Below are 12,459 nucleotides of genomic sequence, written 5' to 3' on the forward strand. Positions count from 1 at the left end.
GCTGGGAAAGGGTCTTGGGTGTGGGAAAGAAGGGAGGATTATGAATTTCAGCAAATCAGAGAAAAGCATGTGGAGAAATCTCAGCACTGCTTTGTTTTTTTTCTCTCTCTATTCTTCCCTCCTTTTTCATTCTTTAATTCTCTCTCCCTCTGTCTTTTGTCTCTATCTGGAGCTCCTTCACTCTCTTTGATATAGTGGATTTTACATGAGTTTTTCTATTGACATCTGCCTGCATTTCAGCTGTCCACTGCGCCCATCCTTTATTCTCTAAACTGCATGAGCAGCTCTTTCTCTCCGAGACATTATTATTGTAGAGCTGCAGTATTTATTCAAACCTCTTAATTCTGTTTTTTAAAAATCATGGATCTGTTAAAGAAAATGGAGAATGTCTCTTGTTTCTTAGGCCTTAATCAAGTAATTTCATTTAGAATAAAAAGCTAAATCTTAGTTAGATTTTTTGCCCTTTAAACACTGAGGTTAGAAGCTCCATGGAAGAGCATTTGTATAAAGGAATTTGTTCTACATATCAAATAATATGCACATTCTGTGAGTTAGATGGGAAGATTGATGCAACTCTCCTATTGGTCTGTTAGCTCTGCTTTCGATTATCTTAGCTAAGGTTTAGCATTTGGATAGGAAACTGGGGGGAAAAGCTGGCCGGGTTCTGTCCAAAAGTTAAAAAGATCTTCCCAGCACCTCTAAAGTTCACAGATTAAGACAGTATACCTTGCTTGTTAAATCTGTACAAAAACCAAATTGTATGACAAATTACATGTTGTGGTTTTACGGTGTTACTGAGTCTCCTCTGTTTGCCTGTCAGCCAAACAGTGAAGACAAGACTCCAACATGATAATCCCACACTTCAGTTTCTGTACAGAATAAACAGACATGAAATAATGTGTTAATTGAGCTTTAGAAGTGTTGGTAGGCAAATTTATTTTCCTTTGGACAAAGCTCGGCAAGCTGTTTCCCCTTGCTTCCTGTCTTTCTGCTAAGGTAAACTAACGGACAGATATGACAACTATATCAATCTTTTTATATAACGTTTGGCATGAAAGCAAATAAGCATATCTCCCAAAATGTCAAACTAGTGAATTAAAATGCTGCTATCTAGGAGGATACAGAAGTCTATATATCATACTCTCAGGCATTTTCATTTTGTCCACTGATGAATAGAAGATGGTGCTTGTAATTACAGGGTGCTTTGCGGATTGTGATTGCAGCATGCCGAGGGTCGGTGAGAGCAAGGGACAAGCTTCTTGATATTTCCCAGAGAAATAAATATAACGAAGAGGTGTACCTGGGCTCCTGTGGATCACAAAGCCGAGGTCCCCTCTGTGTAGCCACCTTTGGCTTCAGAGAGTCAAGGAAATGATTTAGTTATCTCAGAAAGCCCTGGGGTGCTCGAAAGGAAGTGACAATCATAAAGAAATTAAAGGGTAGAACTTCTTAAATCCACGCTGTCTGCAACAGCTGTACAAGAAAGTGTTTGGTGATTGGCTGCAGATTGGTTTGGAGCTATAAAGCGTGGTGCTGTCTCAGCCGAGAAGCACTCGCGAAGAGGCTCAATAGGTCAGAAAAGATTTTCCTCTGAAGCAGCTAGGTGGAGCACATATGTGCAGAGCACGACATGTCCTACGTTAAAAGGAAGACTTCTTAGTCTGAGAGCTACATTATTCTCTCAACTTTAATGAAGCTAATGGCTGTTCTTACAAAGTCTCCCATCTCATCATTGGAATGACTTGCCTGTTAGCACCGTGCATCCACAGATAATACAGGGGAGTTTGGTTCATACTGGAATCTCCATTTTATAACAATGCACAAGTGGATTTCATATCCTCCTCTTAACAGCAATAGTGGGAAACATCAAATATTGAACTTGATAATTTGATGTTTAAATTGCATGAACTTCTAGATGCAGACAAAAGACAAGCCCTCATCCTACCTCTTCACATGTGTAATTTAAATCAGTGGTCGCCATTCTCTGACTCTCAATCTGCAATCAAGGTTTTGGAAATACTTTCTGCTCAAACCTGTCCATTTGAATATGAATAATACACAAGGTGGAGTGCATTATGATAATAGCCTTCAATTACACAAGATATCTGCATATCTATCTCCTTTACTTCTTGAATGCTGTGAAGAGGAGCATTAGACTTCTGAGATCACTCTGAACATGAGAGCAGTATGAATGTTGGATCGTCGTTTCTCTCCAGCCTCTCAAACTCGCTTGCTTAGTTTCGGCATGCACAGCTTGCTTCAATCAATATCAGTTAATTATTACGGGTACTCCAATATGATAAATGCTTTTTATCTATCACTTCACAAATCAATGGCTTCACTGTTACCATGCTAACATTTCCCTCTTCATCCGGCTCAATCAATTGAAAAGCCACAGTGGACAATTTATACTGAAGATGCATGATGAAGGGGAATCAATATTATTAGCAGTGAGAATGAAGGGGAGTGTTATATCTGTGACGAAGAATTCAAAAAGCGGCTATAAGATCAACAACTCTCAAATTGTGTCAGAGTTGATCAAAAACAGAGCGACCTGCATTGATTATAGCACTCCAAGTCCATGCATTTCTTCTGTGCAGCTGTATCTCACAGCTAGTGTAATTCTTAGACTTTGCTCAGGTGGAACATCTGACAGGGTGTTAAGTCAGAGCTTAATCTTTACACACTGGCCATGTTTTCCTGTCATGGAGCGGTTGTAGCTCATGTCTTGTATGGAGTCCCCACAGACCCCTGTGACAACGTTACCAAGAACCCAGAGACCTGCTATGGATGGTGTCTGACCCCCGAGGTCAGGGTGTACAGGGTGAGTGTGACAGGCGACGCCTCTCTTTGGTGCATTACCGCAGACCTTTTGTCATTTTGTTTGAAAGCATGGCTTTCATAGTAGTGGCATAAATCTTTAGAAGAGATGCAGTCATTCATACTTACAGTATAGGGTTTGCAATGATTTAAAATGAGGGTCCCAGTTATTTGAATTATTAAAACTTAATTGACCTTATTTTTTGCTGCAATAAAAAAAAAAAACTAAATATATTTAAAATGTCAGCCAGTGGACGAAAAAGCACTAACATAGTATTTAAACTAAAAGTCCTGCATTCAAAAGTGGAAGCACAAAAGTATTTTCAGCAAAATGTACTTTAGCATTTAAAGTAAAAGTATTCCTTTATTATATTATATATCATTAAATATCATATTATTTCATTGTTAATACTAAAACATTAATTGCGTAATTATTATTTTACTGTTGTAACTGGTCAAGGTAGAGCTGGTTTTAACTTGACCAGTAACTTTAATTTTATATACAGGATTTGACCATTTCCAAAGAGTTAGTTGATAAATGCTGATAAAAGTACAATATTTTCCTCTGAAGTAGAAGTATAAATGCCAGAACATTTAACACTTAAATAAAGCACAGGTACCTAAAAATTTGCAGTACAAGTACAGTACTTGTAAATGTACACATTACCTGTGTGATGAGCATCAATTTGTGTCTATTTATTTAGCAACAGTCCAAACTAGAGACAAAAATCTTAAAATAGAGCTAAGAATAAGACACTAGGTACATAAATCAAACATCATGATATATTTACCCCCTCTACTGTATTTTTCCCTCCTACTTAAGGATCATTAGGGATGGAAAGAGCTCCGTCCTCATATTCTTATAAATGTCATAATGCCTGAAGGGGCCAAACATTTTGCTTCTTGCTTTTAATGTCATGAACACCGTTGTTAGTGCATTTTCTTGATAGAATGCGTTTAGGTCTCTGTGAATATTTACTTTAATTTGGACAGAAGAGATTGTTCACAATGGACTAATTACCATAATTATACATGTTTCTATGGAAACCCACGAGTCCAGGTTTGATTCATTATGTTTTACCTCCCAGACAGTTTTAATTGTTGTGATGTGAGATAAGAAATGGCTGTTGGCATTTTCAACTACCCCACAATTGGCTTTTAAAAGCTCCCTTGGAGTTTCACTTTGTGGCGGCCACAGCCTTATTCACTATAACTTGTAACACCCACACACCTGTCGAGGAACCAATGGATGGTTATTCCAGCAGTAGGTGGGAATCTAAACTTTACTTGATGTAATGCAATTTTGTGATGTAACCTTTATTTCAAAGCAGCTTCATTCAGAGAATGTATCACTAATCTACTGGTAAAAATATATATTATGTTTACCTTTGTACAAATAGAAAAATAAATTAACATTCATGTGTTGCATTTTAAATTCTATATACATTATTTGACATTTCAGTCAGTAGAAAGGTATCCCTTTTTTAGTTGCTAGTGCAGCACTGACAAAGTCACCAAGACTTAATATCATCTGATGTAATTAAACTATAATAGAATGAACTGTGTTTCCAATTACAGCAGTTTTTATTGAAAAAGCAAGAAGTCACTTAAATGCTCAAATTGAAAATATATCTCACATAATAATTGCCTGTGTTCCTCAACTTTCTGCGAAAGTAATCACACCATGTGACTCCCAGACAAGCAGTTCCCTCCACTGGACACTTTTTTTGTCCACAGAGGACAGGAGTCAGAATCACACATCTAAGGCAACAGGTCTCAATCAGTCACGGTAGCTGGAATTTGGGGCCTTGACACATCCCTCGCTATTACGAAGCTATTGATCATTTAATAATACAATGTGGGTCAAATTTCCCATGATAGATGACACTGTAAAAAAAAAAAAGAAGAAAGATTGGAAACAATATAGGACTTTGCTATAGTTTACTACCGAGTTATACATTCATTAACTAGAATTAGCTCTAGCAGCTACAATATAAAAATGCAGTTAAGACATTAAAACTTTTAAATTATAAATATACAATATAATAATAATAATATAATATACATCTATTATTATACAAAATTCTGAAAGGGCCCATTGTGCTGGACAAGTACTGTTGCTTATGACACTCTAAGTACATTTAGCTGACAGTTTGTATTTTTACCTAAGTAAGATTTTGAATGCAGAAAAAAAAAAATATTATTATTATAAAGTGGTATTAGTATAAAACACATGCATTATTGAGAAACATGCAAACACACATACCATGCAGCATGTAACATGTTATAAATTTAAGTAAGTAAGTAAAGTAATAGTTGCCTCAAGTGAACATTGATGTGACAAGTAACTGCTTTGCGACTCGTGGAAAGCTTGTTATATAAACTCCCCTCTGTTTATTGTGTGTTGGAAACACTGCAGGCCGTATCAGAACGTGCTCCAAATCCCTCATCGGTTGGACCACTGCTGAAAAGCTTTCAGGCAACACAAATTTGTGGTTGCTCATCGTCACGGTGTGCTACCTGTGAAGCAAAGGTGACTGAGTATGAAGAGTAGAGTGAAATCTTAGCCCTGTTATTTATGTGCTCCGTCTCTCCCTGTCTCTCTGTCTCCCTCAGCTGTGCTATTTTCTACTCTCCCTCTGCAGCAAGGCCCTCACTCAGGCAGGCTCGGGCTCCCAGCTCTAATTCTGCAGCACTTGCCAACGTCCTTCATTTGACCTTGGCGCACCATGATGCCCTCTGTCGCCATGCTGCTACCCTCACTGTGCCCCCTGTGGCACACACACACACACACACACACACACACACACACACATACACACACTGCCATCCTGCTAATCAATAGTGCATCGGGCTCTGGGTCAACAGAAGGAATTAACTGAGCGCGCCCAATCACGAGGAGGGGGCCTCTGGGAAAAATCATTGGCTTTGCAGCGTAATAACTGGTCACACATGTAGGGTGGTGTGTAGATATGTCTATGTGTGCTTACATCTGCTTGTGTGCGTTTTCTGTAATGAAGCAATATTGCAATGATGACCTGTTGGTCGCTGCACAGAGTTGAGTTTGTGTATGTGGGTTGTTTGATCATATGTACGGTTTGCTGAGTGTGTTAACATTATGTAGGCTCCTGAGCCTCCTCTATAGAGGTTATACTTGTATCATCTAATCCTCCCCCTCCACCTCGCTGTGCCCTGCTGCTGAACAGGCGCACTTAACACCCGTGTGTATGTTTATACCTAACTGTAGAAACAGAAAATCACCTTTTTCTTACTGTGACTCAAAAAGCTGAGCATCTGCTAGCATTGTGGTTATATCTGTCTTTGTAAGAATTAACCCCTGCTCATACTTGTATACTGTCACTATGTGCCTCTGTACTGGCAATTAAAATAGGCAGAATCATTATTTTATAGGTTACCAGTGTGCCAAATGTGCACATTAAGCTGCAATAATGTTGATTGCAGAATGTACCCATACTGCACATCCCCATGGATGCAGCATGTTATGCAGGGCATAAAAATGCCTTGAGATTAATATAAGATTACATGAGACTACGTTTTAACTGTACTCGTTCTAGACCTGCATCTGTATGAAAGGCTGACCAGTGAGCTAGAAGAGTGCGTGGCATTCTGCTCTATCTCTACCGCTCCATTCCACTCATCTGTCCCCAGGGCCAGAGTCAGAGCGGCAGGATCAAAAGTAAAATCAGAGCGGAGAGCTGTATCCAATCGTGTCAGTCGGAGAGGTCTCTCCCTCTACTGTAGTCTGGCAACGTCCAGGGCTGAGGGCACTGATCTCTATCAACGAGGATAAATTCAGTCAAGCCTCTAAAATGTGTGGCGGTGGACCTCAAGTGATTTAAATCATTAAAATGAGGCCAGCTGCATCATGCAGTCACAGCACGTGGTGGGGGCATCCAGCATCCTGGTACAGAAGGAAGAGTGCCATCATCTGGCCCCTGCTGATACATCCCACTGTAAAGTGCCTATGTGTGGAGAGATGCAACAGCAGATGTGTGTAGGCTTTAGTGTAGGTATTTTAATGTGTCTGATCCAGAGCGACATTGTTGGCAACTTCTATAGACCCATCTTAAAGTTACAGTACCATTAAGTAGAAGTAAGTCTGAACACACAATGGATGTGTACAGTGGCGTATGACTATAGTATATATGGAATATAGTGTTCGCTTTTTTGTATGATGCTCATTCTAGGTAATCTGTGTAATAACACGATAATCGGTGCAGATTGAGTGTGGAACTTGTGTTTTAGGAGAAAAGGCGCGCTAGCCTGACAGCATCTTAAGGAGGAACCGACAGCTTTTACGAGAGACAGACAACAATCACATCAACCGTTCCATTCCACAAATAATAGAGCAGCGCCTCCTGCAATCATCATATGGGGCTGCGAGAGGGAGAGTGTGTGTGCCTTGTATAATTGTAGGGTTACAGGCATATGTTTGTATTCATTCTGCTCATTGTAAAAAGGTTGCAAGGTGATGATTTACCTTTCAGCGTGTAATTGAAAAAGAAAATCACTTGCTGTCTCCAAGAAAAAAAGTGCTTTTGGGGAGTGAAATGAACCGACTTGCATTAGTGCTCATCTCAGCCTGCTGCAGCTTTTGTGCTGGCGGTCGACAAACGTCTACATCGTACAACTCACATATTGAAACTTCAACAGTTTTATGAAATGTAAAATGATTTTAGCACTCTCTTTTGATATATACTTGCATCTTTTCTTTGTGTCACTCTCACACACACTTTAAAAAGATAAAAGCAAAGTGTGTTCCAATACAGAGAATACACATCCTCGGGCTTTGTGAAATCTCAGCTAAACTTGATTGTCCTGCTAGCAACAAGAGCAAAACAAACAGGTGGAATTATCTGTGACACATACCAGACAGCAAAAACACTCAGGAGCATCTGATGTCAATCAAGCAATCACGCCTGTCCCAAGCATAAACACACCTATTACACGCGCCAAGCGGTGTCAGTGTAAACAATGCACAACAATACACTGCGTTTCCAACGGCAGCGGCTCCTCTGATTGGCTCGATCGATTGTTGGAGGCATTTGATGTTATAGGAGGAGAGGCGAGGCATATTGATTAGAAGATAATCAGAGTCAAGCTGGCTTGGTCCTCTTCAATAATTCAAAGGAGGGATTTGGGGTGAGATTCCCTTAGATCGGAGGTGTGATGTACATTTCATAGCCTGAGAGTTTGGGGGCTGCATGGGAAGGGGAAGGGGGAGGGTGTGTGTGTGTGTGTGTGTGTGTGTGTGTGTGTGTGTGTGTGTGTGTGTGTGTGTGTGAGAGAGAGAGAGGAGTAGGGGGTTGGGGGGGAGTGGAGGTCACGTGGGCTCACACATGAGACATCTTTTAAACCAATGGCATCATATGAAACAGTGAACTGATGCTGTTCTTCATATTCTACAACTATAAAAACTATAGTGAAAAAAATACCATTAGTAATTTGTTATGTCAATTTCATGCATGTGCTTTCATTTATGTGCTTACGTTCATGTACTTAAGGCCCATATATCCCTTTTTAGAGGCTTTTTGCAACAATCCTGAGGCAGAATATATAGCAAACTGTGTTTACCTCACCCAGAGGACCTTACACTGCAATCCAGCCATTGATTTTCCTCTAACACCTTCAGCTCTGTATGTGTGACTAAGCCAGTTTTACTGGCCATGACATTGCTGTGAAAAACCAAATAAGCATAAACATTTTACTTCACTGTATGCATTAAATTCAGGATCAGCGTAATGCTTTTTTGACCTGAATTAGATTATTGTTGAATTTGTTGGAACATCTGTTCGCATCAGATCAGAGAGCACGTCAAGTCAAATGAACTTGAATGTCTGATTACTTGGATGTGGAGTTTGGTTTAATAAGTATGTAGCTTTGATCATAGCATAACTCTGACCTGTCAACCTGTGCATTTGTGTTGATCTGTTACAACACTTTTTTTTTTTTTTTTGATTTAACGGATGTCTGCCAGACATGCATTTTTATAGAATAAATAACTTGTTACCTGGCTGCTCTCAGGACAATAACACACAGTGTACACAGAACACAGTACCGTTTTTAGTATTTTGTCATGCATACAACTATGCCCAGCCCACATCTTACAGGACACCCCAAATTAATTCAGCAAAAATTGTTTAAACTGAACCAATTTAGATATTTCAAAGTCCGAATTTTAGACCGTCATGTTTTCAGCAAAAATCACTATCACAACTTGTGCTGTATATTCATAGTAATGGAGAAATTATAATAAATACCAATTAAATAGTCCATCTTGCATTTCTGTTAGTTTTTGAGACAGTTGGCAATCTTAACCAAATTTAAATTTAACAACCATAACAATTTTTCATTAATTTTATAGTATAGACTAAGATAAGCTCAGTATTTTTGCTGAACTGCTTGGAAAATGCTGTCTCAATTTTCTCTATGGCAAATAAACTATGCTACTATAGTAGTTAATGTTATTTAGTTCAATTAAACAATGCTTGGTGGCTCATAGCTCAGTAGCACACCTAACTTATGTTATTCATTACATTATAAGCAAGGTAAATGATAAATACATCCGTTATGATGCTATGGAAATGCTATCACACATCACAATAAAAGTTTAATTTAATTTAGACATGCTGTATATACAGAAAAGAATGTAAAATAATAACAATACAGCGTTAAAAAGAAGTACATTTCACCAGCAGACCTTGTGTGAATTAATTTGTATACAAGGAGAGGATTGTAGGAGTTGTGTGAAAAATCCCAGCCAAGAGTCTCCATAATGACATCTATGGAAAATTATTTGATAGTGTTAGTGGTTGATAGTGTATAAAGTTGTGAACCAAACTCTGCTGAGATTCTTGAAAATATTTGGCCTGTGACCATTATTATGGTGAAAATATCACAGTTTCAGACTGCTGCTTGGAAATACCTTTTTGAAAACCACCTCAAGGTGCTTTCTGTGACCTGCTGAGGCTTTACTGGCTTCATATTTATGACCTGTGCTGTGGATCTATGTGCCGCTAGTCATACGTTTCTGGAATCAGACTGCAGCACTGGTTCTGCAGCCCACCAAAAGGTCACACAGGGTGCTTCCTCCAAAACGCGTGTTTTTCTCCCGGCCCTTATTTCCTAATCACTGCAATTACTACAGCAACACTTGTTTGTTTGTTTGCTGAAATGGTGCATTAGTGTGTTTGTATCCCGCTGACCGGCACAGACGTGTCAGGCGGGCGTCTGGGGAGGACACTGCGGCTAGAGGCTATACTGACTGCAGATGTTTGATCTAGATAGAGCTGCCGCCACCATCACCATCTCAAACATCATCTTGATGATGTGTGTGTCTCTCTCTCTCTCTCTCTCTCTCTCTGTTTCTCTGCGTGTCTCTGTCTTCCTCACTCTCTCAAAGTGAAGCACATAGCACCGGGGAATTGCTGCTAGGTCATCTGTCAGCCCTATACTGCACCACACCCCATACACCAAAGATGCTCCCTTAAGTGTATTGAGCTATTGAGGTATATGTTTACATATAGCTCTGCTGTACTGTCCTCCATCACCATGTCTTTAAATTTTGCCACTAAATGTTTCGTTTCTCACTTGTTTTTGTCCTCCTAAGGTCGATTTTTTTTTTATCTACACAGGAGCCTTGTGGTATCTTGTTCTTCTGCCGCCGCCGTTGTCTTGCTCATTCTCCGACACCAGCCCCAGTCCACTCACTATTTGAGAAGAGGAGGTGAGCATGTAGACAGCTCATCCTCTCTCGTGCTCTCTGTCACCACTTACTATGGAATCACATCTCCATACACACTCTAATTATCTCATTTGATGAGAAATGGGGCTCCTCCACTGCCAGACCCTATAGTGTCTCCAGCCCTAGCAGGTAAGATGCAGGGCTTCTCCTGACTAATCATAGCCCTGTGCTGCTATAAAAGAGACCTGGATACCAGGGTGAGTGTGAGGAACAAACATTGGTGGAAAAGAAGGATACAGATAGAGAGAGGATTAACAAAGGCATCCAACTGCAATGGCAGACTGTGGAACACATCAGATATACTCCAGAATACAATCTGCTGCCAAAAAAAGCATTTTAATTGGATACAAACCTCCTTTTTGGGTTTATTTTATTTTTTATGAATTTGTGTTTTGAATCTTGAATCTCACATTGTGTTCTGAATTCTCATAACACAATGTGAGATTCAAGATTCAAAATAGCTGATTTTTTTTTGTTTTTTGGGGGGGGAGGGAGGGGGGGGGGCAAGAGGTGTTGCCAATATTAGCTTTAGCATTTCTCCAGTCCAACCTTGCAGAGTGCAAAGCTTTTCTGTTTAATACAGCTTGACCTTGATCGGAAAACTGTAGGTGAGCTGCACGGCAAGTTAAACACACACACACATTGTGTGTGCGTGTGTACATCCTCTCTGACCCAGCATGTCCTCTTTCCATCATCTCGTTTTTTTTTCTCCCATCATTGTAATGGTCCTCTGTGCTGCCTCTCTGGGTTTATGCAGCATCATTCACAAACATCATCCCGTACTCGTCCTTCCCCTCACCCACTCTCTTGTCCTCTCAGTCTTCTGAAGTCCTTGATTCACGTATATTCTCCTGAAGAGCTCCTATATGTCAACCGACCAGCCAGAGAGACAAAGGCAGGCCTGAGTTAATTACCTATCATTTAGAGCAGATGGCTGCAGATGATATGTAAATGTGTGTGTGTGTGTGTGTGTGTGTGTGTGTGTGTGTGTGTGTGTGTGTGTGTGTGTGTGTGCGTGTGCGTGTGCGTGTGAGACAATATGTGTGTAGCTGTGAGTTTTTGTTTATGTGATTGTGAATATGGCTGCATACGTGTGTTTGCATATTTACAACACATCCCTACATCTTCTCTAATGCATCCAAAAAATGATATTCACACACAGACAGGGAAGAACATAAAGATGCTTTTCATTTCTGCGAAGGGGTTTGTAATTTAAAATGTGATATGGATTGTTTTATTCCACCCAGATAAAGTGTTAATGACTGAGGCCATAATTATGGGTTGCAATTTTTCTGCAATTACTTGTAGCCTCCTTTAGGCTGCATATTCATTCAAATGTATGTTTAAAGATCAGTTTCTTCATCTCAGAATTAAAATGCTGTGTTGTACATTTGCTTTTAATTATTTGAGGTCCATATATTGTACGCCGATCGTTTCAAATATAACGGATAAGTGATGTATTTTTTCAGGAAACATCCGCTCTGAATTCTTAGATTCTGAGGCTGATGATTCAACTGAGCTGAATCTAGGCTCAAAAGTTAATTGAGACATTTGTTGTTCTGTTTTTGTTTGATGGCTCCTCAAGAGTATCTTCTCAGGGTCTTACGAGATTTCATTTATTTATCTATTATTTCTTTTTTCAGAAGCAAGCTCACTTGGCACCAAACATAAGCTGGTGTGTTCTGTTTCTTAGCATGAAGCAAGAGGCACAGTAAATCAATGATGAATGTACAATGAATCAGATATATATGTTTGTGTGTGTGTGTGTGTGTGTGTTACAGTGCACTCCATGACACAGGAAGAAATGTAACCACAGAGGGAGGGCATGAGGGAGAGGAGGTGGGGGTGCGCAGTCAGATCAATAGTACTGCTAG

This window comes from Micropterus dolomieu, linkage group LG01 (genome assembly GCF_021292245.1).
Source record: "Micropterus dolomieu isolate WLL.071019.BEF.003 ecotype Adirondacks linkage group LG01, ASM2129224v1, whole genome shotgun sequence".
NCBI lineage: Eukaryota > Metazoa > Chordata > Actinopteri > Centrarchiformes > Centrarchidae > Micropterus > Micropterus dolomieu.